Genomic DNA, 27,330 nt, shown 5'->3' on the forward strand with positions numbered 1-27,330 from the left:
GAAATATCTCCCTCCCTGGCTTCCTGCTTCCACTCCTGCCCTCTCTCAGGTCATTTTCCTTATAACTACCAGAGTGATCTTTCTGAAATAAGTCACATCATTAAACTTTCTCACTTAAAATCCTCCAAAGACTCCCCATTATAATTAGGCAAAAACTGAAACTCCTCTCATGGTCTAAAAGGCTTACTTAATGTTAATGTGGCTTCTGTCTAACCTCTCTAACTACAACTCCTACCACCCATGTTCACCGTGCTCCTTCCATACTGGCCTTTCTGTTCCCAGAATATTCTAAGCCTTTCCCAGTTTAGGGGCTACTCACCAAAGAAATTTAGACTTCTCCCAAATCTTCCTGTCATTCCAATCTCAGTTGAGCTACTCCATTCTCATTACATGTTTTATCTTCTACAGGTCTTTTATGAATTTGAAATCCCCATCATCTCCCACCACCACTCCTATTGGAATATAAGCTCTCTGAGGACAGGGTCTTTCTCTATTCTGTTCACTGCCGTATCACTTACACTCAGGTTTAGTAAAGGAGCCTGGCATATAGTAAGTATTCAATAAATATCAGGGGGGTGAATGAAACATTTTCATTTTTGCATATATTTTCTTTTAGAGAAAATTATAAAATTTATCTTAAATACTTCTGATCTTGATCTTACCATTAAAAATGGTGAACATGAATCAGGCAATTCTACCATATATACTTGAGCTTCCCAAACATAAGGGAAAAATTAATGTGGTATACATAATTAGTTTGGCAGGAGATAGCAAGAAGAAAGTGTTCTGCTGCATATGTTCCAAATACATTAAAGTTCAAAACTGAAACATTGTGATTTTTCTTGAAAATTGGCTAGATTTCTATTTTGAGAGGGTTCCAACCCTGCCGCATTCAAAGATCAGATCTTCAGCTGTTACTGATTCATGCTCACAGAATGGTGAAAGTTGCTCCTCTTAAAATGGAAAATACATCTTCTCTTTTTTCATAACTTAAGATGACTAACTTACATTAAGTTATTACCAATCACCTTTTCTGTTAAAAGCCACTATTAAATAAGACTGAACTATCTCTAAATCTCAATTATAAAGGTATTCCTTTAGGCCATTTATTTAAGTTAATTTTAATCTATGGAATTAAATGATCATTCAATATCCATACAATGTCAATGTTATAAAGAAGCATAATTTCAGCTTAAAATTATAAATTCAGGGGTGCCTGGGTGGCTCAGTCGGTTAAGGATCCAACTCTTGGGTTTCAGCTCAGGTCATGATCTCAGGGTTGTGGGATCAAGTCCCACATCATCCTGGCTCCTTCCTGGCTCATGCTCAGCGAGGATTCTGCCTAAGATTCTTTCTTTCTTCCTCCACTCCCATTCCTCTCCCTGCTTTCTCTCTCTGTCTTTCTAAAATAAATAAATCAATCAAAAAAAATCATAAATTCAATCAACATCTTTCCTGCAGATAATTTTGAGCCTCCATATAAGTATTATAACCCTCAGTTAACATAACATTTTTTAAAAATCATTTTATTTGTGGATAATTGATTAGAAAAACAGGACTAGAAAAAAACAATTTCAAAGGTTTAGAAGTCCAACTACATATTCTTATCCACTGTTTCTAAAACTTAAGAAATGTTCAGAACTCTTTCCTGGAGGGGAAAAAAAAAATTCTCACTTGGTCCGGGTGTTAAATTATTTGTATAATGAAACTTACATATATAAATGAAAGTTAACTCCTTAGGCTTATGGTTCTTATAAAACTACAAATAAATACAAAATTATAAATCACATTTTAACAAAACTACCAAACTAATAATACTCTAAACACATTAACTCCATTTGAAGGAGGATATTATTTTGATAAAACTAACTGACCACTACTGTATTTAACAGGAGAAAGAGATAACATCAGGCCTGGTACTACACTTCATTTTTTCCTCTGTATTTTGATATCTACACTACAATATAACTCGATAATACAGAAAATGTTCACAAAAGTATGTTGTATAAAATGCAATTCAGAAATTCCTATTATATTACTTGACTTCAGGGATCAGATCTTATATTTAAAACTCTGTCAGTAAACATTCTGTGAATATCAGTTATTATGAAATCTAACTTGTCGACTCCTTAAGTGTCCTTTTCACTAGAATATCCAGTTAGCATCCCAGCAGTTACTTAAGTTTTTACCGAGTGGATATCAGATCAATCACTGCTGGAATCAAAACCAAAGAAAATAAATCTACATGAAGACATACTACTACATTCCTATAAATAATGACAGCAACTTGCTTTGTATCTTAGTAAAATTAACACAAAATTCCTCAAATATATCCAATTGATATAAAAATGATATTCTTACAGTCTGGCAATCCTATACTACCATGTGTGGTGACTCAACTCTCACACTCTATTCAAGGCCCTGCAAAACCTACATCACACGACAAAGCATATGGCAATATGGCCTTCTCTCAACACAAAACCAAAAGAAAAAGTGAGCACAGAAATTGTATGAAGTTCAAATTGGGTTTGAATCCAAACAATATGTCAGTTGTTTATGTGAGTTTCCACATATTTTATTTTATTTTTATTTTTTAGAAAGAAAGCACAAGCCAGGGGAGGGGAAGAGGGAGAGGTCAAATCTTAAACAGGCCCTGCCCAGTGCTGAGCGGAAGGAGGCCGGGTTTGATCTCACTGCCCTTGAAATCAGACCTGAGCCAAATGCAAGAGTCAGACACTTAAGCAACTAACCGTCCCAGGCCCACTCCACATATTTTAAATCAGGCATTCCTATTAGTTAAAAAAACATGAGGACATCTATGTATATCAACTGATTTGTGTGTGATATGTATTTGCTACTTTAAATATACATAATGAGTATTAGTGAAGCATAACTTCTTTCCTCTTATAGATTAAGTATATTCTCTTCCCTTACTACTCTTTGGTTTCTGGTTTAATACCATGATCAAGAATATCCTTACTGTGCTTATATAGATTTTAAGTACAATTAAAATAAAAATGAAATTTTAAACCATCTCAAAAAAGAAGGCATGAAGCACAATTTGAGAAACATGTGGGGGGGAAATGGTCTAAAATAAATATATTCCATTATGTTTGCCAAACATTAAAGGAACAGATAAACCCTGCATCAAGGCTGCTAGGCCATTCTTTTACTCACCTCCCTAAAGTTCTTCCTTGACCCAATCGGGAACCAGCAACCAATGGGTTAAAAAAAAACCCATTTTAAATAGATGAGTAATCTTTCACTTCCCTACACCATTAGAGCGTGACATTTCAAAAAGCGTAACTCTTCATTTATTAATAGGCTGGTATTACCTTAATAAAAATTTTTCACTGAATTAAATTTAAATAAATTACTGCGTTGGTAAAAATGTTTTTTAAATGTTCACTTAAAACTGCTATCCACTCTATAGCCATGCTACCAATCAGATAATTCAACCTGAGAGCATCTTTATTTCCTAGAACTAGTATCACCAGCTTTATCATCAGTAATATCAACATCCCAATGTAGAATAGTAGCTGAAATTAAGGCAGCAGGAGATCTGAGAATCACAGGGATCTTTAATGGTCTCTTAAATATTTGGGTTTCTGCTCATAGGTGCTGCTTCCCCCTACCCCCTGACATAAATTATTCAGATACTCTGTAGATTATTGCTTCTGTAGCAAAGCAGTGACTATAGGACCAAGCAAATTTAACAAATTTTGTTGTAAAATCATTTGCTTGATGCCAGAATAATTTACTTTTAGGCTTTTCTCCTCCTTTTCTTCCATGTCTTGAGGAATATCCAAGTTAATAAATCTCATCACCAATGTGCTGTGAAACTAATCATAACAAATCTGCTAGCCACAGGTTCTAGACCATTAGGATTTTCTGAATTACTTTCAATTTGCCAAATGTCAAACAAGTGGCATTACTAGACTCAAAAATAAAGCTCAAAAACTGCATTGCAGAGACAGGAAATCAACAGCAGCAGACATGTCACATGAGGGTAGATCTAGCTAGTATAATTATCTCATACATTATTTCCAAGATGTATATTATTATTTCCCTATTTTACAGGTTATGAAACTTAGGCACACAGAAGTTAAGTAACATGTCTCAGGTCACAAAGCTAGTAAATAGTAGTTAGGATTCCAACCCACTTGGTTTGACATGATCATTTATTTGCTTTTAACAATCCTGTATTGGGGCGCCTGGGTGGCTCAGTGGGTTAAAGCCTCTGCCTTCAGTTCAGGTCATTATCCCAGGGTTTTGGGATCGAGCCCTGCATCAGGCTGTCTGCTTGGTGGGGAGCCTGCTTCCCCCTCTCTCTCTCTCTCTGCCTGCCTCTCTGCCTACTTGTGATCTCTGTCAAATAAATAAATAAAATCTTAAAAAAAAAAAGAAAGAAAAAGAAAGAAAGAAAGAAAGAAAGAAAGAAAGAAAGAAAGAAAGAAAGAAAGAAAGAAAGAAAAAGAAAAAGAATCCTGTATTACCTTCAGTTACTTGAACTAGGATTTGGAAGGATATAATCATGTGTTTTGTTTTATATTGATAATTTAATCAACTCAGGTGATTAAGGTAAATGCATGAACTCATTATTGCTGTTCAATATTTATAGCACATAACTGATATAAAATAGGCCCTTGAAATTCTAAATGGAACCATCTAGAGACCTTAGCAAATTTTCAATTAAAGAATAGCATTAGAGCATAAAATTTCTCCTTTAAGTACAGTAAAGTATAACTCGAAATTTTAAGTACCCACTTGAATTCAAAAATTGGAGAACAGAACTTCGGAGAGGTACAGGGGTTCATGTTCTACAGTCTCCAATCAATTCCCAAAAGCCCCTGACTCTTTTCTACAAAAAGGCAATGGGATTACATCCTGCTGCTGGCCCTTCCCTCACCAGGTCTTTTCTACCACTAAACCTCACATTGTCACTCTCAATCATCTGCACCTACATCTGTAGCCTATATCTAAGCTTTCACTGCTCCATCTCTGCTTCCAAACACTCCCCAATCTTAACCACTCTTCCTATATGGGGGAGGAGGCAAACAGCAGAGATGCCTCACCAACACCCTTCTCCTTTCCCATAGCAAGTTTTTGTTTTTGTTTTTGTTTTTCATCTTTTCCCATTTTCCCTTGCTCAACTTCCCACTAACTAGTTTACTGACTTACTCAAGCACACCAGCCTCAAGGCTTGGAATTCAAATCTGTACATTTTATTACCCAAATTATAAGTTACTGTACTTCTCAACCATTATGGATGCCTCACAGAAATGGTCAACAGCCAGGGCACCTGGGTAGCTCAGTGAGTTAAGCCTCTGCCTTCTGCTCAGGTCATGATCTCAGGGTCCTGCCATCGAGCTCGGGCTCTCTGCTCTTATTTTTCTGTAATGATCTGCACTGATATAATCATGTCTCCCATGATTCCCATAATCATGTCTCCCAATTCAACCACTTCACATCAAGTACCTTGGAGTCTTGCTTAACCCCCAGTAGATTTTAACAGTCTATATGTAAAATTTTCAGAATGCTATAAGCACTCTCCTAATACCTGATCACAACACCTGAATTGCATATTTTGACTAGCAAATACCCACAATATGTCTTCTCTGGTATACTTCCATTCTCAAATAACAAAAAAAAAAATCAAAAGGTCCTCTTAACTTTCTCTGGACATTAAGTAAGAGTCAGATATTCTTTTCATCAAGAGAAGCTGGAGGCTGGGCGCCTGGGTGGCTCAGCTGGTTGAGCGACTGCCTTCAGCTCAGGTCATGATCCTGGAGTCCTAGGATCAGTCCCACATCAGGCTCCCTGCTCAGCAGGGTGTCTGCTTCTCCCTCTGACCTTCCTCCTCTTATGCTTGCTCTCTTTCATTCTCTCTCTTTCTCAAATAAATAAATAAAATCTTTTAAAAGAGAGAGAGAGAATTTGGAAGCTTGTGCTTCTGAGGTATCAGTTTTATCATTTTTTTAAAAAATCTGTTTGCCAAAGGATAGACCAAACACCAGTGAAGAATATTTTGCTACCACCTTGCCTTTCGATTTCATCATAAGAATCAACTTGGACAAAAATTAAAGAAGAAAAATACAAAAAGAGTAATTAACTGGAAGATAATAATAAATCTCAATTGAATGTAATTCAACAATGTGTTTTCTTAAAAGCAATAGTGTTCACTGAAATGAATTTGATTCCGTATTAAATTGTACAACCACTTACTACAGTATTTTATCCAAATTATCAAATATATTCACATTTTAATAAAATTATCAAAAAATAAGAGTATAAGCTATAGAAAAATGGAAATAAGGTTAAGATTACAGAATGAACCACTGTACTTCATTTCTTGAGAGTAAAAAAGAAAATGGATTTAAATTCAGAAGAGCTATGTCAAACAGCATGGTAGAACTTCCAGAAACAAATTTGAACACGAATTTTTAGTAGACAAGCAAATTAAAAACATAAGGGGAAGGTAGAATTCTGAGTAAGGAACTTTTAAAATTTCTTCCAGTTCTAACACATAAGTGATGATTACTAGTATTTAAAATGTAGTCACAATATGCTATAGGTAATGGGATAGGGACAAGATGGTGGAAACAAGTAGACTGTAACAGGCACTGTGCCGCAGTCCTATCAGATACTTCATCCTCACTAAATCACAACAATCCTGAAGATTATGACTGTCTTCATTCTAAAGATAAGGAAATTCACTGAAGTCACACGACTTGCCCAAAGTTACAAGGCTGGTAAGCAGAGGAGTTGAGATTTTATTTCCAAGCCCATACACTTTCCATCTATTGCTGCATTCTTTGGCACAATGGAATACCCTGGCTTTTACTCCACTCCCAAGTAATGAGCAAAGTCAAACAACAACAACAATAAACCTTTAGTAATTTCTATACTCACATCAACAAATATTAAACGGACATCACTTTTCCTCATAAGAATCATAACTTAGTATTTCTATTTTCCATGGCTCTATGAAACTTATGTTCAAACTTCATTACAAACATTTTTAAAATTTTAAATGAATTATTTAATTATAGACCTATGGATTTTAAGTCTGTTTTCACCTTTAAAAACTGGGAAAAATCTCCCCCAAATCTTTTTAAAATTACAATAAATATGATTTAAAAAGCCTGGGCACTGGAAAGTTCTAATTTCAACTCTTTCTCAAAACCCAGTACGAGCCCAGTGCCCCAAGGAGACTTGCACAGCCTCCCCTGCACCTGGCCACCACGGATGCCCTGTCCTGTAGCAGTAGCCACTACCACCTGTGTCACTGCCACCTCGGTACCCACTGTAGGATTAAGCTACAATCTTCAATGAGTAAGTATATTCTTTTCTACCATCACACATTTATGAAGTTTCCAAAGGACAGAAAAAATTACTGCCAAGCACAGTGTGACTTTTATGAGGGCAAGAGAACTATAGAAATTCATTAGCACTCTAAGAAGCCACAGAAGAGCAGTTAGCCTGATCACAGAAGTGTTGAATTGAAATCTGCAAAGCATTTTCCACTTCTGACCTAGATGGGGTAAGCCTCAGTGTTCTTCCTTTCCCTTGTTCAATATTAGTGGATTGAAGATTTCCTGCCTCTTGTTAGGAGGTTCATTTCATTTCCCATTACTCCAACTATATTCACAGCACTGAGAATTTCAAGTGGAGGTTTCAAGTTTCTTTATATAATTTCTATATGCAATTTTTAAAATTAGTTCATAACTCTAACAAATATTTTAAACTAAATGAACATGACTTAAATGAACTGTTCAACTCCCATGGCGGCTAGCTATACAATATACTTCTTATTATCTACAATCCAACCAAACATAAGAAGTATGGCATTACCACTATAGTAAGAGTATAGAAAGCAATGTATGACACTGCTTTTATGGAAAAGGAAGGTATCCATGTTCTTGAGTTTTGATGAAGCTGTACCACCATCTAACCAGATTACTGATAACTGGATAAGTCTTGCAAAAATCAAGTTTTGAGAAGAACCTGGTTGTTGTGCTGCTGTTCATTCACTGGTTGCAGGCCATGGGAAAGCTCCAATGCTTATGTGCTTAGGAATGAAACATAAAGGTCCCATACAGATCATAAGACAAAAGCAGCTATGGATCTTTAACATCAAGCAACTTTTGTATTTAGAGAAGTATCACTATAGAATGTGTCTGTGCTGCAGAGACATCAATGGCCAATAAAACTGGGGTGCCTGACGCTACTGTCTTGGAAGTGGAACTTCAGATGGAACCTAATTTGCTGTGCATATTAGCCAAGAAGTTGGCTTGGTGAATAAGTCTAATGAAACTTCTATAGGAATACTGAAAAAAGCAGTCTTATCAGGTTACACGCTGCACAGAACCTCTATGTTTGGGTTACAGCCAACCTTTCTGGAGACTTAACAGTTCAGCAGTTAAAATTTCCTTAACATTTGTACCAGCCGACCTTTCCTGAAATCATGCAGTACAGAGTCTTAAGTCTTTAAATCTATTCCCACGCCAGAATCTTATCAATACATAAGACATATAGACAGATCAGGTACCAAAATATTCAATATAAATAACGCTTGTGTATTTTTAGTATCCTATAGAACTAAAACCTAGGAACTAGGAACATGCTAGATCTTATATGGTTCATTCCTTCAGTCATTTCAAACACTGGAATCAAAGACTACACAGTTATCTGTTTGCTCACTTCATGTTTACATTGCTCACATTCATACTAGTATATATCCAGGTTAACATAACCACTGATTTTTTATCAAGTTGTACAGTGATTATTTAACGCCTTTTTACAGATCTCACTTTGTACTGCTATGTACTGTTTGTACTACTATGGAAAACCTCTATCTTAAAAACCTGCATTACACAGAAGCACACCTTTAATGCCTCCAGGCAAAAAAGCCTTATAGTTAATTTAATGGTTGCACTCTTGGGTGCAACTTAACAGAGAAAACCTAAAAAAGGAATAAGAGAAGGTTATTCAATATTTCTAGTATGATACGATCTTTGTCTTATGCAGAATATGTTCTTTAATTTAGTAAACATTTTTTAAAGGTAGAGATGATTTATTATTGTAGCTATAATAATTCTTAATCACAAAATTCTTATTATTTTTCCATACCTATTTGAAACTGTTTACCAGTTGTATTTTTATTAAAGTCTGCCTTTTTTCCTTCTCTTCCCTTGCAAAAAAAAGAAGTAGGTTTCGGCTAGTAGAATTGAGCATTTAATTTTTATATGCTTTTGAGCTGTGTAACTCAGTATTTAGATACTTGATAATTTTTTATATAATTGATAAAACAGTGATGTGTATTGATGTTAGTTCAACCATATACTTATGTTATCTTGTAATGTGTAGTTACAGGTCCATGAGAGAAATAGTTTGTCAGGGTTCACCAGCTTGTAAAACCCCAGTGTGGAAGCTAAACATCTAAATAAATAGTGAAATGCAAAAAAAAAAAAAAAAAAAAAAAAAAAAAAAGACAATATCTAAACTACTTTCCTAAGAACAATCTACTAAACAAAAATCTTATTTGTATACAAAAGCTAACATTTGAATATCTATTTTATCAAATGTAACATTATAAACAGAATTCAATGAAAGGCAGGAAATTAAGTTGGATTTTATTTGGCCAGGATAAAACCTAAAACATATTTGTTAGAACAAAATCCCTATTAAGGTATTATTTGATTGTCCTTTGCATCTAATACAGAGGAGAAAAACTGACATTTTAGGTAAATTAAGTTCTGATTAATAAGGGTTTTACTTTCTAAATAACAACTGAATTTAAAGATTGGAAGCCTTGGGCATGGATATAATGTTAAATGAAAGATAACAGGTGGGCGTTAAGGATTTAATGTCAGGATACTTTTTACTGAAATGAGTAACCTCCTGCTTATGCTCAGGTCAAATACTTAGAAACTAATATAAAAATATATGAGATATCTTTTCTCCAAAGAAATCAAATTATGTCCACAAATGTTAATTTCACTTACCTTTTTAACACTTCAGAAAGAGTCAGATATAACGTGACAGAGAATTACTTTTTTTAATCAATTCTCCATTAGAATACTCAGAACTTTCTTAGAAATACTTATTATTACCACCACTTTCCATGGTGAAATGTCAAGTTTAGTATGACTTATTTTGTGGTCACTCCCATTGCTACCACCCAAACACTTACATTTTTTCTTGGAGGCCACAGTTTACTCTTCTACACTTTTCTCTTCCTCTATCCCCACTTCAGTTTAAATCATACAAACTAGCAGGTGTATTCTAAACATCACAAACTCTCAACATATATTTATGGGTTGGAAAAGGGAAAAAGGTAAGAAGGAGAAAAGAAGTAGATTAAATTAGTGCATATTCCACCCCAACCCCGACCAGTTGCCTTCCTCCCTATTTCTCAGACCAACCTAGTACCCATCCTCAGTCATACAACCTCAAATGCATCAGGCATTTTATTGGTTCCCCCCAATTTTTCAATCTACTTTAGAAAACATCAGTGTAATAAATGGAAGGGTCAATAAAGATACATTAAAACCCCAAATTAATTTTATTCCCTCTCTTCCAGTTTCTACATTTCCCTTCTTTTGGCAACTTCCCCTAACCTATATAAGTTCCTTCTGTCTCAAAATCAAAAATTTGTCTCAGTTCTAAGTCCCCTCAGTCTATGCTCCCTTTCTCCTTCATTCTCAGTCAACAGCCTCCAGTCACTTTTCCTACTTCCTTGCTTCCCATTAACTCTTCAAACTATTATAATCCTAATTCTACTCATCTAACTCATTAGGAACTGAGTGCACCTCTTACATGGCATTATTTTCTTGGCCAGCTCTTCTTGGGTTTCATGATTCCTCACTTTTCCAGTTTTCCAAACACTCCTATCTATCACACCACTTGTCTTCTTGATAGGATCCATTGGACATTCAAGATGACCACACTTGGCATCAAATTCAGTTAGAAGAAGAAAGAACAGGAAACATTTGCCAGTAAAGCAGGTAGACTTAAAAGATGGCCCTAAAAGATACTCATGTTCTAATCCCCAGAAACTGTGAATACATTAACTTTAAAGATAAAAGCAACTTTGCAGATGTGATTAAGTTAGGGATCTTGAGATGGGGAGGTTACCCTGAAGTATCTGGGTAAACCCATGTAATCACTGGGGTCCCTATAAGAGAAAGGCAAGAGAATCAGAGTCAGCAAAGGTAATGTGACAGCAGAAACAGACAACAGAACCATCATTAAAGATATTATGCTGATGGCTTTCAAAATGGAGAACAGGGCCATGAGCCAAGGAAAACAAGCACCCTCTAGAAGCTGGAAAATATAAGGAAACAAATTTTCCCCTAGAGCTTTAAGAAGGAACACAGATCTGATGACACATTTTGGACTTCTGATGTCCAAAACTAGTGTGCATTATTTTAAGCCATTAAATTTGTGGCTATTTGTGACAGCAGCAAAATATTAAAACTGCTAGACATTCCTCTTCCATTAGAGTACCCCCACGACAATCTATGGCAATATACGTAACTGTCCAGGACTTTCTCTTTCAAGTCTAAGAGGCTGTAGCTAACAGCATGGCACAAGTGTATATGTGTATGTGATCCTCCCAAGCTATTCTTTTTGGTGCCTCAGATAGTAACTCAAGAATGAGGTAGTGAGACTTATACAGGTGGGCAGAATATCCACTTTGGCTTAGAAACCTCACACCCAGTTAGAGTCAACATCTTATGCAATACCTCCATAGACATACTTTTCAGGGTCCCTCCAAGGAACAAACCCAGTTAGAAAACTCCTCCCACTCAGAAAAGCCCAAAGGTATGGCCTTTTCAAGTACTTGTGATTGATTCATTGATTGACTGATTTATCCCAGTCCACTTACAGTTATCTAATCAATTTTACCAAAAGCAATGTTGCCTACCTTTTTATATCCAACAGAATAGAGTTATAAAGTGAACAAAAGTCAATTTTTTTTTATATTAGAAAAGGGCTTTGTTATAAACCCTTTATCCACACCCTAATATGTACTCTAGTTAGGCTCTCTTATTTGTAATGAATCACTCAAACTAGTTCAAAGAAGGAAGACGAATTATTAGCATGGCATATAATTCAATGAAAATTCAAGAATAAAGCCTTACAGAGACCAGATAGTTTGAGACTGCAATAATAAAAACCTGTGAAATGTTATAGATCCCAGTGTTTTGCCACTCAAGTGACTCAGCTCTTCTACAAGCATCTGCTTCTTTCTCCTTTTCTTACTAAGAAGCCTGGTTTGAATAGGCAACTTGTAACTCAAAATGGCTCAAATTACAAACCTGTACCCTTTTATGACCTTTTTTATGTTAATGAAGACTGTCACAGTAAAACTAGTATTCAGGATCATTAAATTAATGTCAAGTCAGTTGATGCTAGGCCAATGCAATAATCAGAAAAAAATGACAGGCTGATTCATGAAATTGTGGAATGATGCAAGGGAGCTGGGAATTACTCCCAGCTGAACTGATGAACCACCAAAATTCACCCCATATAGGTCTTCTTCTTCCATCTCATAAAAAAGGGCACTAAGGTTGAGAGAGATTAAATAGTTTGTCCACGATCAACAAACTACCAGGGACTTTTACAGGCCCTTCCAAGGTTTGCGTAAGGCCTGATGATACAGTAGGAAATAAAACATGTAAACAGAAATTTCAGGCACAGCAAGAAATTGCCTGGACAGTAGGCAGAACTTCTGAATGACAAACAAGATGGCCCTTCCGCTGGTGATGGTTCTGGATTCCTCTGACCTGGCTGGTTTCTCATACTTCGCAGGCTGCACGAACTACCAAATTCAGGATCGCCATGGTAACAAACAAGTAGAGGAAAGCTGTAGCCACTTACTCATATTCTTATCTCACATATACTTTTTGCATTGCTTCTTTGCTGGTCTGGTAGCTATCTGAAGCAAAAGCAATGTAAGTCATCATTCCTGCCTACTTCTGAACTTAGATCAGACTTTGTAGTCTGGCCTGACTCTAGAGTTTGTACTTTTTTTTTTTTTAACCTCACCACGCTGTGCATTACATCTCCAGTACTTACCAATTTTATAACTGTAGGTTTATACTTTTTTTTAAAAGTAGGCTCCATGCTCAACGTGGAACCCAATACAGAGCCTGAATGACTCTGAGATCAAGACCTGAGCTGAGATCAAGAGTCAGATGGCTTAACTGACAAGCTAACTAGGTGCCCCTGGAAATTGCACCTTTTGACCACTTCTACCCATTTTGCCCACCTCCTACCCCCTGCCTTGGCAACCACTGATATGTTCCTTGTATCTATGAGCTCAATTTTTTTAAGATTCCACATATAAGTGAGATCATGCAGTATTTGTTTTCCTCTCATTTATGTCATTTAGGGTAATGCCTCCAGAGGTCCATCTATGTTGTCACAAATAGCAGAATTTCCTTCTTCTGTAGCTAAATAATACTCCATTGTGTATACATACCACATCTTCTTTATCCATCCATTCTTCCATAGACACTTAGGTTGTTTCTACGTCTCAGCTACTGTAAATAAAACTACAATGAACACAAAGGTGCAGGTATCTTTTTGAGTTAGTGTTTTCCTTTCTTTTGGATAAATACCCAGAAATGTAATTGCTGGATCATATGTTAGTACTACTTTTAACTTTCTGAGAAACTTTATCTTTTTCCATAGTGGAGGTACTAATTTACATTCCTACGAACAGTGCATGAGAGTTCTTTTTCCATATCCTTACCAACACTTGTTATTTCTTATCTTTTTGGTAATAGCCATTCTAATAGGTGGGAGGTGATAGCACAGTTTTGATTTGCATTTCCCTGATGACTAGTAATATTAAGAACCTTTTCATATACTTATTTGCCATCAGCATATCTTCTCTGGAAAATGTCTATTCAGATCCTCTGACCGTTTTCTACTGGAATTATTTCTTTTTTTTTATTATTGAGTTATATAGGTTCTTTATATATTTATACATATAGCCCCTTATTAGATATGTGATTCATAGATATTTTCTTCCATTTGGTAGGTTGCATTTTCATTTTGTTGATGGTTTCCTTTGATGTACAGCTTTTTAGTTTGATATAATCCCACTTATTGATTTCTGCTTCTCTTATCAAATTTAAAAAATCATCACCAAGACTGATGTCAGAATTTACTGCCAATGTTTTCTTCTCAATGTTTTATGGTTTCAGGTCTTACCTTCAAGTTTTTAATCCATCTGGAGTTGATGACTGTGTACAATGTAAGTTGTGGTCCGGTTTTGTTCTTTTGCACGTTGCAGTTTCCCTAACATCACGTATTGAAGAGACCTTCTTTTCACCATTTTATATTCTTCACTTCTTTGTTGCAAATTAACTGACCACATATGTACAGATTTATTCCAGTGCTCTCAATTTTGTTCCATTGGGCTGCATATATTCCCATGCCAATACCATAGCGTTTTTGAGTATTATAGCTTTGTACTATAGTTTGAAATCAGGATGTGTGATGACTAACCGTTTTTTTCTTTCTCAGAATTGCTTTGTCTATTTGGGGTCTTTTGGGGTTCCATACAAATTTTAGGACTGCTTTTTCATCTGTGAAAAATGCCACTGGAATTTTGATACAGACTGCACTGAATTTGTAGATTGCTTTGGGTAGTACGGTCATTTTAACAATATTAATTCTTCTAATCCATTAGCACAGAATATCTTTCCATTTATTTGTGTTCCTCAATTTCTTTCATTAGTGCCTTATAGTTTTCAATGTACAGGTCTTTTACCTCCTTGATTAATTCCTAGGTACTTTATTATTTTTCGATAAAACTGTAAACAGGATTTTAATTTCCCCTTTTGATAGTTTGCTATTAGTATACAGAAACAACAGACTTTTGTACACTGATTTTATATTCTGCATCTTTACTGAATTTGTTTATTAACTCTAACAGGGTTTTGTTGGAGTCTTTGGGATCTTCTGTATTTACTATCATCTACAAAGAGTGTTTTACTAACAGCCTGTACTCTCATATACTCTGCTAATTGCCTCCCACATAAATTATGATTTCCTTACATTTACTTGATCCTTGGAAGCACCTGAATTTAAACTGACATAACTGACTATAAAACAAACATCCAATAAGACTATTTTTTTTAAAAAAATTGTTTATTTATTAATTTTAGAGAAAGAGAGTGAGAGCGAGAAAACACGTGAGCAGGAAGAGGAACAGAAAGGGAAAGAGAGGAATAGGAAAACAACCTCAAGCAGACTCCCTGCTGAACATGGAGCCTGATTTAGGGCTTGATCCCATGACCCTGAGGTCATGACCCCAGCCAAAATTAAGAGCCAGACACTTAACCAACTGAGCCACCAGGTGCTCTAAGACTATGTAACAAGGTAATCACAAATACCCAGGAAATCAAGTTATTGCATGTTCTGATATAAATACTAGGTACAACACCAGTAGGTTCACTTTATTGGAGGTACCAAAGTGAAAATAAAAATAACTTTCTAAGTTATCTTCAAATTGAAATAGATGAATAGCTCTAGAAAAAGCTTATTACAAGACAAAACTCTGAAGATGAGCTATTATAATTTTGGTAAGGTTATTAGATTATTGTTTACATTAGTAAACTAAGTATATTATCATGCAAACATCAGCTTCATAAAGCATATCAACATTTATCTTTATTTTTAATTAATTGCTTTCACTTATCCTTTTTAATATTTTACTTATTAATAATGATGAATTGGACAACATAGTATAATATAATCACTATAACCAGAATACATCACATTACCTCTCAGGAACACATTTTTTTCATGGACAAAATAAAGGTTTCTCTGGATTACTAATTTTGAGGTCTTTAAACTAATTTTTATCCTCAAATTTTCAAATATGAAAGCTTTTGAAAATTTATTTACTTGTTTATTTTTTAAAAGATTTTATTTATTTATGTGACAGAGAGACACACAGTGAGAGAGGGAACACAAGCGGGAGGAGTGTGAGAGGGAGCAGCAGGCTTCCCACTAAGCAGGATCAAGCCAATGTGGGGCTCAATCCCAGGACCCTGAGATCATGACCTGAGCCGAAAGAAGGAACTTAACTACTGAGCCACTGAGGTGCCCCAGATTTTGAAGATTTTTTTTTTTTTAAGATTTTATTTATTTATTTGAGAGAGAAACAGTGAGAGAGAGCATGAGCTAGGAGAAGGTCAGAGAGCGAAGCAGACTTCCCATGGAGCTGGGAGCCTGATGCGGGACTCGATCCCAGGACTCCGGGATCATGACCTGAGCCGAAGGCAGTCGTCCAACCAACTGAGCCACCCAGGCATCCCAATTTTGAAGATTTATTTTTTTTTTTTTTTTTTTTTAAAGATTTTATTTGTTTATTTGACAGAGAGAAATCACAAGTAGATGGAGAGGCAGGCAGAGAGAGAGAGGGAAGCAGGCTCCCTGCTGAGCAGAGAGCCCGATGCGGGACTCGATCCCAGGACTCTGAGATCATGACCTGAGCCGAAGGCAGCGGCTTAACCCACTGAAAAGAAGTTTATGGCTGGGACACCTGGGTGGCTCAGTTGGTTAAGCAGCTACCTTAAGCTCAGGTCATGATCCCAGGATCCTGGGATTGAGCCCCACGTGGGGCTGCCTGCTTAGCAAAGAGTCTGTTTCTCCCTCTTCCTCTACTCCCTCTCTCTCTCTAAAATAAATAAATAATCTTTTTAAAAAATTTATGCTAAAAAGATTTGAAAGAAAACTGCCACTGTAGATTTTATGGCTATGAAAAAAAGAATTTATAGTTAAATTATTAAAATCAATACAGTTCAGCAGGTTGCTAGAACAATATACAAAAGCCAACTGTATGTGCAACAGAAGAAAAGTGCTTTTTAAAATGGTACATTTACAATAGCAACAACAAAAAAATAAGACAACTAAAAATTCTACCAAAAATGTTTATGGAGAAAAATTAAAAATGATAAAACTTAGTTGAAAGCTGTTAAACACATAATTATATGGAGATAAACCTTATATATAAATAAAGATTTAATGCCATAAAGAAGCCTATTCTAAGTTCATCTAAAATTTACTGCAATGCAAATCAAAATCCCAACAGAGTTTTTTAAGAATTTGGCAAGCTGATTCTAAACTTAATATGGAAGAAACAAGACCCCAAAATAGCCAAGACGATTCTAAAAAATAACAAAGTCAAGGAAATCAAGTTACCAGATAAGAAGATAGTTTCAGTAATAAAAATATTATGGTATTAAGAAATAAGCACCTCAGGCGCCTGGGTGGTTCAGCTGGTTAAGCAACTGCTTTTGGCTCAGGTCATGATCCTGGAGTCCCGGGATCAAGTCCCACATCGGGCTCCCAGCTCCATGGGGAGTCTGCTTCTCCCTCTGACCATCTCCTTGCTCATGCTCTCTCACTGTCTCTCTCTCAAATAAATAAATAAAATCTTTAAAAATAAATAAATAAATAAGCACCTCTTGCTTCTTTGACATCCCAAAATCTTCCTATGTTTACAAATCAATAAAGAAATTACCCCTTTGCTCCATAAAATCTTTCACAGTCTTCTTAGTCTGTCAAATGGTTTATAACTATTTAAAGATAAGAGCACGATGCCAGTGGCCTAAATGTTTTTTACCCTGGTCACTATTCTCCTCCCTAGAGCACATCTCAACTTAGCTATTCTAAATGTTCCTCTCTTCAAGATATTATACACTTCACCCAAACATCCTGTGGAGTGGCAGACAGATCAGCTGCCAAAGGTAAGAATAAAATGACAGATTGTTAAGGATACATAAGTATCTATATTCAAACACTATTATTTATATTTTTACAGAGTACACAAGAAAAAAACATTGGAAAGTGACAGGAGGCAAGAAGCAGAACAAAGTCATGAGTTAGTATTATACCTTGACAATAACTACAATATATTGCAAATTATTTACAAAGCACAATTACTATAGTTCTAGTCCTTTTGTACATAAAAATTAGACAAAATCATAGGATAAAAATAATAAGAATAAAATTTTGAACATATACTTATTTATAAAATTGTATAAATTAATTGCAATGTGTTTTTTTTTTTAAAGCACTCAGTGACCTCCCTGTACAGAGTACTCTACGATGTTCTACACAGTAACACAAAGGAAAGAAAGACATACGGGTAGGAAAGGAGAGCACAGAGGATTTAAAGTGTTTTAAATGTAATAAATATTCAAAAATATATATGTAAATACATATAGAGAAAAATGAGAGTGATTAAATATTATGTAGTAGGTGCCATAATGAATCTACAAATGAACATAGTAAATTGGAATTAACAAAGCAGTAAGACTAAAGGCTGGATGAACATTTTGGATTTTTCAGAAAGGCAACAGAGAGTCACTGCAGGTTCTTGATCGTGGGAGTGAAAACATGAAAGCAGTGTCTGAGGAAGAATTCTAACAGCTGTGTGTAGGATGAGTTGGAGGGAAAAAGAGACCAGAGACAGGGAATAAACAGCTACAAAGCTGTTGAAGTACAGAAGCATGAATTATAGCTACAAAGCACGACGATGTACAGAAGCACAAAGTACGTGACACATCACATAATAAAAACTAAGACAACTAGAAACTGTGCAAAAAATGAGTAAATGAGGAAATAGGAGAGGCATTCCTTATATTTATTAAATTAAAACTTTTATAACACCTCAGTACTACATTCAACATGTAGACATAGGTCTTTTAATTTAATAAGGTATTAAATGATCAGTGTGCATAATAATACCAATCTCTATAGGACTGGAATAAGAATAAAATTGTTATTATTAAAAGAATTCTCTAATTGTAAATGTTACATAAATATTCTTTTTGCAGTTTCTTAGGGAAGAGTTAGTTGTGATATAATGGAAATGCTCCAGCCATAAAGTTGAAAGATCTGAATTCAAATTCTGGTTCTAATACATAATGGTAATTTCAGTGGACCTTAAGCAAGTCATTTAACCATTCTGAGTAACTATTTCTTGTCTCTTCTTTTTTATTCAAGTATAATTAACATACAGTGTTAGATTAGTTTCAGTTACACAATATAGTGATTCAACAATTCTATACATTACTTAGCGCTCATCACAGTAAGTGTGCTGTTTAATACCCTTCACCTATTTTACCCATTGCCCCCACCTGCCTCCCCTCTGGTAACCAGAGTCTGGGTTTTTATCTCTTTTTTTATTTGTTCATTTGTTTCTTAAATTCCACATATGAGTGAAATCATATGGCATTTGTCTTTCTCTGACTCATTTCACTTAACATTATATCTTCAAGATCTTTCTATGTTCTTGCAAACAGCAAAATTTCATTCTTTTCTGATGGCTGAGTAATATTTCACTGCCTATATATATATATCTACCATTTTTTTTATCCATTCATTTATAGACAGACACATGGGCTGCTGCTATATGTTAGCTATTGTAAATAAAGGTGCATATATCTTTTCAAATTAGTGTTTTCGCTTTCTTTGGGTAAATACGGTAGTTCTGTTTTTAGTTTTTCAAGGAACCTCCATACCATCTTCCCTAGTGGCTGCACCAGGTTGCATTCCCACCAGTGGGTGCCTGAAGCTTTTTTCCATGTCCCTCCCCACACTTGTTATTTCCCATTTTTTTATTTTAGCCACTGTTACAACTGTGAAGTGAGATCTCATTGCTGTTTTGATTTGCATTTCCTTGATGATTAGTGAATTCAAGCCTCTTTTCATGTGTCTGTTGGTTGTCTATATGTCTTCTTTGGAAAAAAGTCCATTCATGTCCTCCGCCCATTTTTAAATTGGATTATTTTTGTGTGTTTATGTGTTGAGTTGTATGTTCTTTATATATTTTTTATATTAACCCCTTATCATTTGCAAATATCTTCTCCCATTCAGTAGGCTGCCTTGTAGTTTCGTTGATGGCTTCCCTCACTGTGCAAAAACTTTTTATTTTGGTGTAGTCTCAACAGTTTAATTTTGCTTTTGTTTTCCTTGCCAAAGGAAGTATAAATACAAAAATGTCCTATGGTTGATGTCAAAGAGATTACTGCCTATGTTTTCTTCTAGGAACTTTATGGTTTCAGGCCTAGATCTCTAAACCATTTTGAGTTTATTTTTATGTATGGCATAAGAAAGTGGTCCAATTTCATTCCTTTTCATGCAGCTGTCCAGTTTTCCCAATACAATTTGTTGAATAGATTCTCTTATTCCCATTGCATATTCTTGCCACCTTTGTCGCAGATTAGTTGATCATATAACTGTGGGTTTGGTTCTGGGCTGCCAATGCTGTTTCACTGATCTATGTGACTATTTTTGTGCCAGTACCATACTGTTTTCATTACTAAAACTTTGCAGTATATCTCAAAATCTGGAATTGTGACACCTCCAGTTTTGTTCTTTTTCAATATTGCTTTGGCTATTCAGAATCTTCAATTGTTCCATATTAAATGTTAGGATTATTTTTTTTATTTCTGTGAAAAATGCACCAACAGCATTTTGATAGAGGCTGCATTATCTGCAGATTGCTTTAGGTAGTATGGACATTTTAACAATACTGGTTCTCCCAATCTACGAGCATGAACTATCTATTTGTATCTCACTTTCAATTTCTTTCATCAATATTTTATAGTTTTCAGAGCACAGGTCTTTCTTCCACTTCCTTGATTGCTTATTTCTAGGCATTTTATTCTCTCTGGTGCAATCGTAAATGGGATTGTTTTCTTAATTTCTCATTCTGCTACTTCATTATTAGTATATAGAACTGCAAAATTTCTGTATACTGATTTTGTATCCTGCAATTTTACTAAATTTATTTACCAGTGTTAGCAGTTTTTTGTTGGAGTCTTTCAGGTTTGTATGTATAGTATCATGTCATTTACAAATAGTTAAAGGCTTAGTTCTTCCTTACCAATCTGGATGCTGTTGACTTCTTTTTCTTATCTGATTGCTATCGCTAGGTCTTCCTTCCAGTTCTAGGTTGAATAAAAGTGCTAAAAGTGGACATATTTGTCTTGTTCCTGATCTTAGAGAAAAAGCTTGATTTTTCATCAATGAGTATGATGTTAGACATTGGTTTTTCATACATGGCCTTTATTATGTTGAGGTATGTTCCCTCTAAACATGCTTTGTTGACAGTTTTTATCATAAACGGCTTTGGTACTTTGTCAAATGCTTTTCTGCATCTACTGAGATGACTATATAGTTTTTATCTTTTCTCCTGTTAATATGATGTATCATGTTGATTGATTTGTGAATATTTAACCACCCTTGCATCCCTGGAATAAATCCTACCTGATCATGGTGAATGGCTTTTTAATGTTATCATGGTTAATGACTTTTTAATTATCGAATTCAGTTTGCTGACATTTTGCTGAGAATTTTTGCATCTATGTTCATCAGAGATATTGCCTATGGTTTTCTTTTTTTGTAGTATCTTTAACTGGTTTTGGTATCGGGATAATGTTGATCTCATAGAATGAATTTGGCAGCTTTCCTTTCCCTTCTAATTTTTGGAAAAACTTGAGGAGAATACTTATTAGCTCTTTATTTTTTCTAAAGTCTTCATTTTTAAGTAATATCTACACCCAACTTGATCTTGAACCCATAACCCCAATATCAAGAGTTGCACACTCCAACTGAGCCAGTCATGTGCCTCTTTAAATGTTTGGCAGAATTCACCTGTGCAGCTGTCTGGTCCTGGACTTTTGTTTCTTGGGAGTTTTTTGATTACTGATTTAACTTCATTGCTAGTAATCTGTCTGTTCAATATTTTTATTTCTTCCTGATTCAATTTTGGCAGATACATACATCTAGGAATTTATCCATTTCTTTTAGGTTGTCCAATTTGTTGCCATATAACTTTTCATAATATTGTCTTATAATCCTTTGTATTTCTGTGGTGGTGTTTCTTATTTTTTTATTTTTTTTAAGTACTCTCCACACCCAGTGTGGGGTTTGAACTCATAACCCTAAGATCAAGAGTCACATGACAGAGAAAGCAAGGCACCCCTGTGATGCTGGTTATTTTTCCTCCTTCACTTCTGATTTTATATGAGTACCCCCCCAATCCTTTTTTTATAAGTCTGGCTAAATATTTATTAATTTTGTGAACTTTTCAAAAACCAGCTCCTAATAAAATCTTAAAAAAAAAAAGGTCCTGGTTTCATTTCTGTTCTATTGTTGTTTTGTTTTGTTTTTAGTCTCCATCATTTATTTCTGCTCTAATCTTTATTATTTTCTTCCTTCTACTGGTTTGGGGATTTGTTTCTCCTTTTTCTAGGTCCTTTAGTTATAATGTTAGGTTGTTTGAGATTTTTCTTGTTTGTTGATGTAGACCTATATTACTGCTAACTTCCCTCTTAGAATAGCTTGTGTATCATCCTCAAGATTTTGAACCATTGTGTTTTCATTTTCATTTGTCTCCACATATTTTTTTAATTTCATCTTTGATTTCTTGGTTGGCCCATTCCTTGTTACGTAGCAAGTTATTTAGCCTCCATCCATTTGTCTTCTTTTTGTGATTCATTTCTGGTTATAAAACTAGAATATAAAACCACTGTGGATGGAAAAGATGCATGACAGGATTTCAATCTTTTTGAATTTGCTGAGACTGTATTGTGCCCTAATATATGATGTATTGTGGAGAATGTTTCATATGCATGTGAAAAAAATGTGTATTCTGATGTTTAGGGATGAAATGTCCTGAATGTATGTTAGATCCATGTGGTCCAATCTGTCACTCAAAGCCACTGTTGCCTTGCTGATTTTCCATCTGGGTGATCTATCCACTGATGTAAGTAGGGTGTTAAGGTCTCCTATTATTATTGGACTACTATCGATATCTTCCATTATCTCTGTTAATAGTCGCCTTCTGTATTTTGGTACTCCATGTTGTGTCCATAAACACTTAAAACTGTAGTATCTTGTGGAATTGTTCCCCTTTTCATTAGGTAGTGTCCTTCTTTGTCTCTTGTTACAGTCTTTGTTTTATACTCTATTTTGTCCAATAAAAGTACGGCCACCCCAGCTTTCTGTTCACTTCCATTTGCGTGATAAATGTTTCTCTATCCTATCACTTTCAATCTGCATTTGTCTTTAGGTCTGAACTGTGTTACCTGTCGACAGTACATAAATGGGTCTTGTTTTTTATCCAGTCACCCTATGTCTTTTGATTGGAGCATTTAATCCATTTACATTAAAAATAATTGTTGATAAGTATATCCTTATTGGCATTTTGTTCCTTGTTTTATGGTTGTTTTGGTAATTCTTCTCTGTTCCTTTCTTCTCTTTTTCTCTTCCCCTATGGTTTGATAGCTTTCTTTAGTGATATTCTTGAATTTCTTTCTCTTTATTTTTTGTATGTCTATTACAGGTTCTTGATTTGTGATCACCATTAGGTTTCTAAATAACATCCTATGCCTATAGTAGTTTATATTAAGTTGATAGTTGCTTAAGTTTGAACCCATCCTAAAAGCACTAAATTTTTACTTCCTCTCCCCTCATTTTATATATATGAGCCCATACTTTACATCCTTTCATTTTGTGAATCCTTTGACTGATTTTTATAGATAGATTTTATTGCTTTTGTGCTTTAACCCTGTACATGTTTTATAAGTGATTTATCTATTTTTATTATTTGCAATTACCTGTAATGTTTTTTCCTTTCCTAATTTTTTTTACTGAGTAACTATTTTCAAAATGTAATACAAAAAACAATCTCTCATAAAGGCCTCAAGGAGTAATGAAATAAGCCATTAGAAAATCACTACATAGTATCTGAATTACTGTGAATGGTGAATGTGTTGTAAGAAGTGTGAAGAAGGAAGCCAGAAATAGAAGCCCATTTTGTCTGACCTTACTAGAGGGAAAACCACAACTATTTTCAAAGAACCATAAAAATCATCCCCTTCTCCACATTATTTAAGTGAGTAAAAAAATTCTCTGAAATATCTTATTAATGCTCCATTTTAGAAAATGCCCTCTGATGTACAAGATCTAAGCCACGGCAGCTTAAAAAACAATGGTTAAAAGTTACACTGCCAACAGGATTTTAAAACCAACAACAAGGGGCACCTGGGTGGCTCAGTGGGTTAAAGCCTCTGCCTTCGGCTGGGGTCATGATCCCAGGATCCTGGGATCGAGTCCCGCATCGGGCTCTCTGCTCGGTGGGGAGCCTGCTTCCTCCTTTCTCTCTGCCTGCGTCTCTGCCTACTTGTGATCTGTCTGTCAAATAAATAAATAAAATTTAAAAACAACAACAACAACAACAAGAGGCAATCCATGATTTTTTTCCCTTAGGTTACAGATACAAGAATTCACATTCTTAATTCTAATATTTATTATTTTAAAAAGAAGTAAAAAGGGACATGGGACCCCCAAAAAAAGCCCAGCCCAAGGGAACTTAAATAGTGGAAAGGTAGAGAATAAGTAAAGTTGAAATTTATTTATCTTAAGCAAGACTTTTATAGATTATCTGATAGAAATTAATGAATTTAAAGTTCCTTGGTGAGATCACCCCACCAATGGATTCCTAAAGTATGAGTTAGGGAATAGTTTATAAAATTAACTGCAGAGCACTTTTAGCTCAATGAAGTTTGAGAAATAAGATTTAAAGGAGATAAAAGGGGCACCTGGCTAGCTCAGTCAGTAGTGTGCAACCCTTGATCTTGGAGTTGTGAGCTCAAGCCTCACGCTGGGTATAGAGATTACTTTAAAAAACAACTTAAAAAAAATAAATAAAGGGAATATAAATAAACAGTATTTATAAATATTTCCTTTCTAGCCTAGACCAATCAGGTTCTACTTGGCTAGTAGTCTTCAGCAAACTATTCATTCATTCATTCATTCAACTCTATACAATATACTAAAGAAAGTACTGTGAGGATTACAAACATAGTATGAGAACAAGCATTGAAGAAATAAGATCAGTACATACAATAAAAGTCACATGACAAAAGTATAAATAAAATATTTATGCAAGAAGGACCAAGATAGCTCTAGGGAGTGTATAAATTAAATCTGGGTATAGAAAACTAGAAAGAGGGAGGAAGAAAGGAACTATAGGTGGAATGACCAGTGTAAGGTAATGACAGAGACCAAAAGAGGAACTTACAAGAAGGAAGTGGCTAGAGCAAAGGGCTTGAAATTAAATTATCAGAATGTCAGATCTGGAACTAGACTGAATACTAGCATAGAGGACTTGAACTTTATTTGCATAAATTAAGAGTTTATGAATAAGGGGAGATGAAGAAAAAGGTTTAAAATAGGAATATTAATCTTACATAATGATTAAAATATAGAGTAAGGAGGAAAAATAGAGTCAGAAACGCTGCTGTTAGGTTTAACTATAGAAATAGTTTATCAAACAGGATCATAACAAAAACTCACATCCACCCAACTTGTAATACGGCTAAATCATATTTTAAGAAAAATTATGTACACATTTAACTCCATAAAGTTAATCTTAATGCACTCAGTAGGGGGTCGATTTCACCCACCCCAAAATTCAATGCATTTATTCTCCAAAGTAAACATGAGGTGGGAACTATGATTCTATATCCTCTCAGTCAGTACTAATCCCTGTATGCCTCTTACAGCATCAACATCTAATTCTACTCTGGAGGAGATGTACTTTCACATAACATATTCCCTAGTCCCAAGCAAACCACTTCATCAAGCTCTCCACCAAAGAAAAAGAAAACAGTAATCTGCTCTAGCACTAAAAGAAACGTCAGGCTTAATGGAAAACAATACTACATTGTATTTTATGTGCTATTTGAGAAACTCTCAAGAAAGATTTTGGCTCAGGGCCCCTGGGTGGCTCAGAGGGCTTTTAAGCCTCTGCCTTTGGCTCAGGTCATAATCCCAGGGTCCTGGGATTGAGCCCTTTGTCTGGCTCTCTGCTCAGCAGGGAGCCTGCTTCGTGCCCTCTCTCTCTGCCTGCCTCTCTGCCTATTTGTGATCTCTCTCTGTGTCAAATAAATAAGTAAAATCTTTAAAAATAATAATAATAATAATTTTGGCTCAATTTTTGTTTCACATACCAATTTTGGGGCCTAACCTCTGCTTAATGCCTTTTGTTTCCCTCATCTTCAGCATCTTAAGCATATTGGAGATAGCAAAACAGGGATTTAGTTCAAAACAATTATTTAAGGGCAGAAAAATTCCTGAAAAAGTGAAATGTTTAAAGAATTAAAATCAGGCAAATTTTTAAGAAGTACCTGAGGGTGGGTAAGGTTACAGAAAGCATGGGCAAAGTATGAGACACCTGTCCTCCATGTAACTTAGGTATAAAAACAATAATAATATGTCTCTTTATTTTCTCCCATAACCACTAAAATCCCTTCCCCGAGTCAACATTTTCAAATACTATTATAAAGTCCTGACAAACTATTTATTAATAGTCTTTTGTACCATACGAACATTTACTAAAAACTAACACAATTTAGGAAAGAGAAGTGTTTTTATTTTTATTATTTTTTAAAGATTTTATTTATTTATTTGAGAGAGAAGTACAAGCTACGGACAGAAGCAGAGGGAAAGGGAGAAGCAGTCTCCCCACTGAGCAGGGAGCCAATGTGGGGCTCAATCCCCAAACCCTGAGATCATGACCTCAGTGGAAAGCAGATGCTTAACAAACTGAGCCACCCAGGCAACCCAAGTGTTTTTATTTTTAAAGAACAAACTTGTGTTTGCTTTGCCTACCTGACAAAGTATTTCCAAGTCACTTATTTATCCAATGCCTACCGAGAAACTACTATGTGTAGGTGCTAGATGCTAAGTACAAAATGAAATAAAATATAATCCACTCCTTTCAAAGAGTTTATAATCTAATGAGGGAGACATACAATAATTCATGTAATCATGTTATAATCAGAGTATATGCAAGATACCACAGAAGCAAAGAAAGGGGTCTGGAAGGGCGTTTTTAAAGAAGTATTAAGTAAATTTGGAAGGTCAGGTATAAATTAAAGCTGTGCTTCCTAAACTTGATTGTGCATCAGAACCACATCTAGAGCTAATGTCTAGGCATTGCTTAAGAGTTAAATATTAAATCACGAGAGGTGGAGCCAAGAAATCTGTATTTTTAACCACAAGAGATTTGGAATCACAGCCAGGTTTTGGTAGAAGTGAGCCAGAAATACAGACAACCATTCCAGGCACAAAGAATGGCTCAGTATGGTCAGAATGTGTGAAATACAGACAGAAAATCAGAGAGAAATCAGAACAAGAGTAGTGACATTTCAAACAGGACCTATGGAATTGATGTGAACTTCCAAAATAAAAGGCAATCACTTGTGTCATGTATTTCAACAA

General features: G+C 35.2%; 1 protein-coding gene across 1 annotated transcript in view; it reads right to left on the reverse strand.

Moving 5' to 3' along the window:
* Positions 1-27,330, reverse strand: part of PIGK (phosphatidylinositol glycan anchor biosynthesis class K) — a 125,447-nt gene that overhangs the window by 87,728 nt on the left and 10,389 nt on the right. The gene's annotated exons all lie outside the window — the stretch shown is intronic.

The sequence above is a fragment of the Mustela putorius genome, unplaced genomic scaffold (assembly GCF_011764305.1).
Source record: "Mustela putorius furo isolate JIRA1106 unplaced genomic scaffold, ASM1176430v1.1 tig00003853_pilon_pilon_pilon, whole genome shotgun sequence".
NCBI classification, from domain to species: domain Eukaryota; kingdom Metazoa; phylum Chordata; class Mammalia; order Carnivora; family Mustelidae; genus Mustela; species Mustela putorius.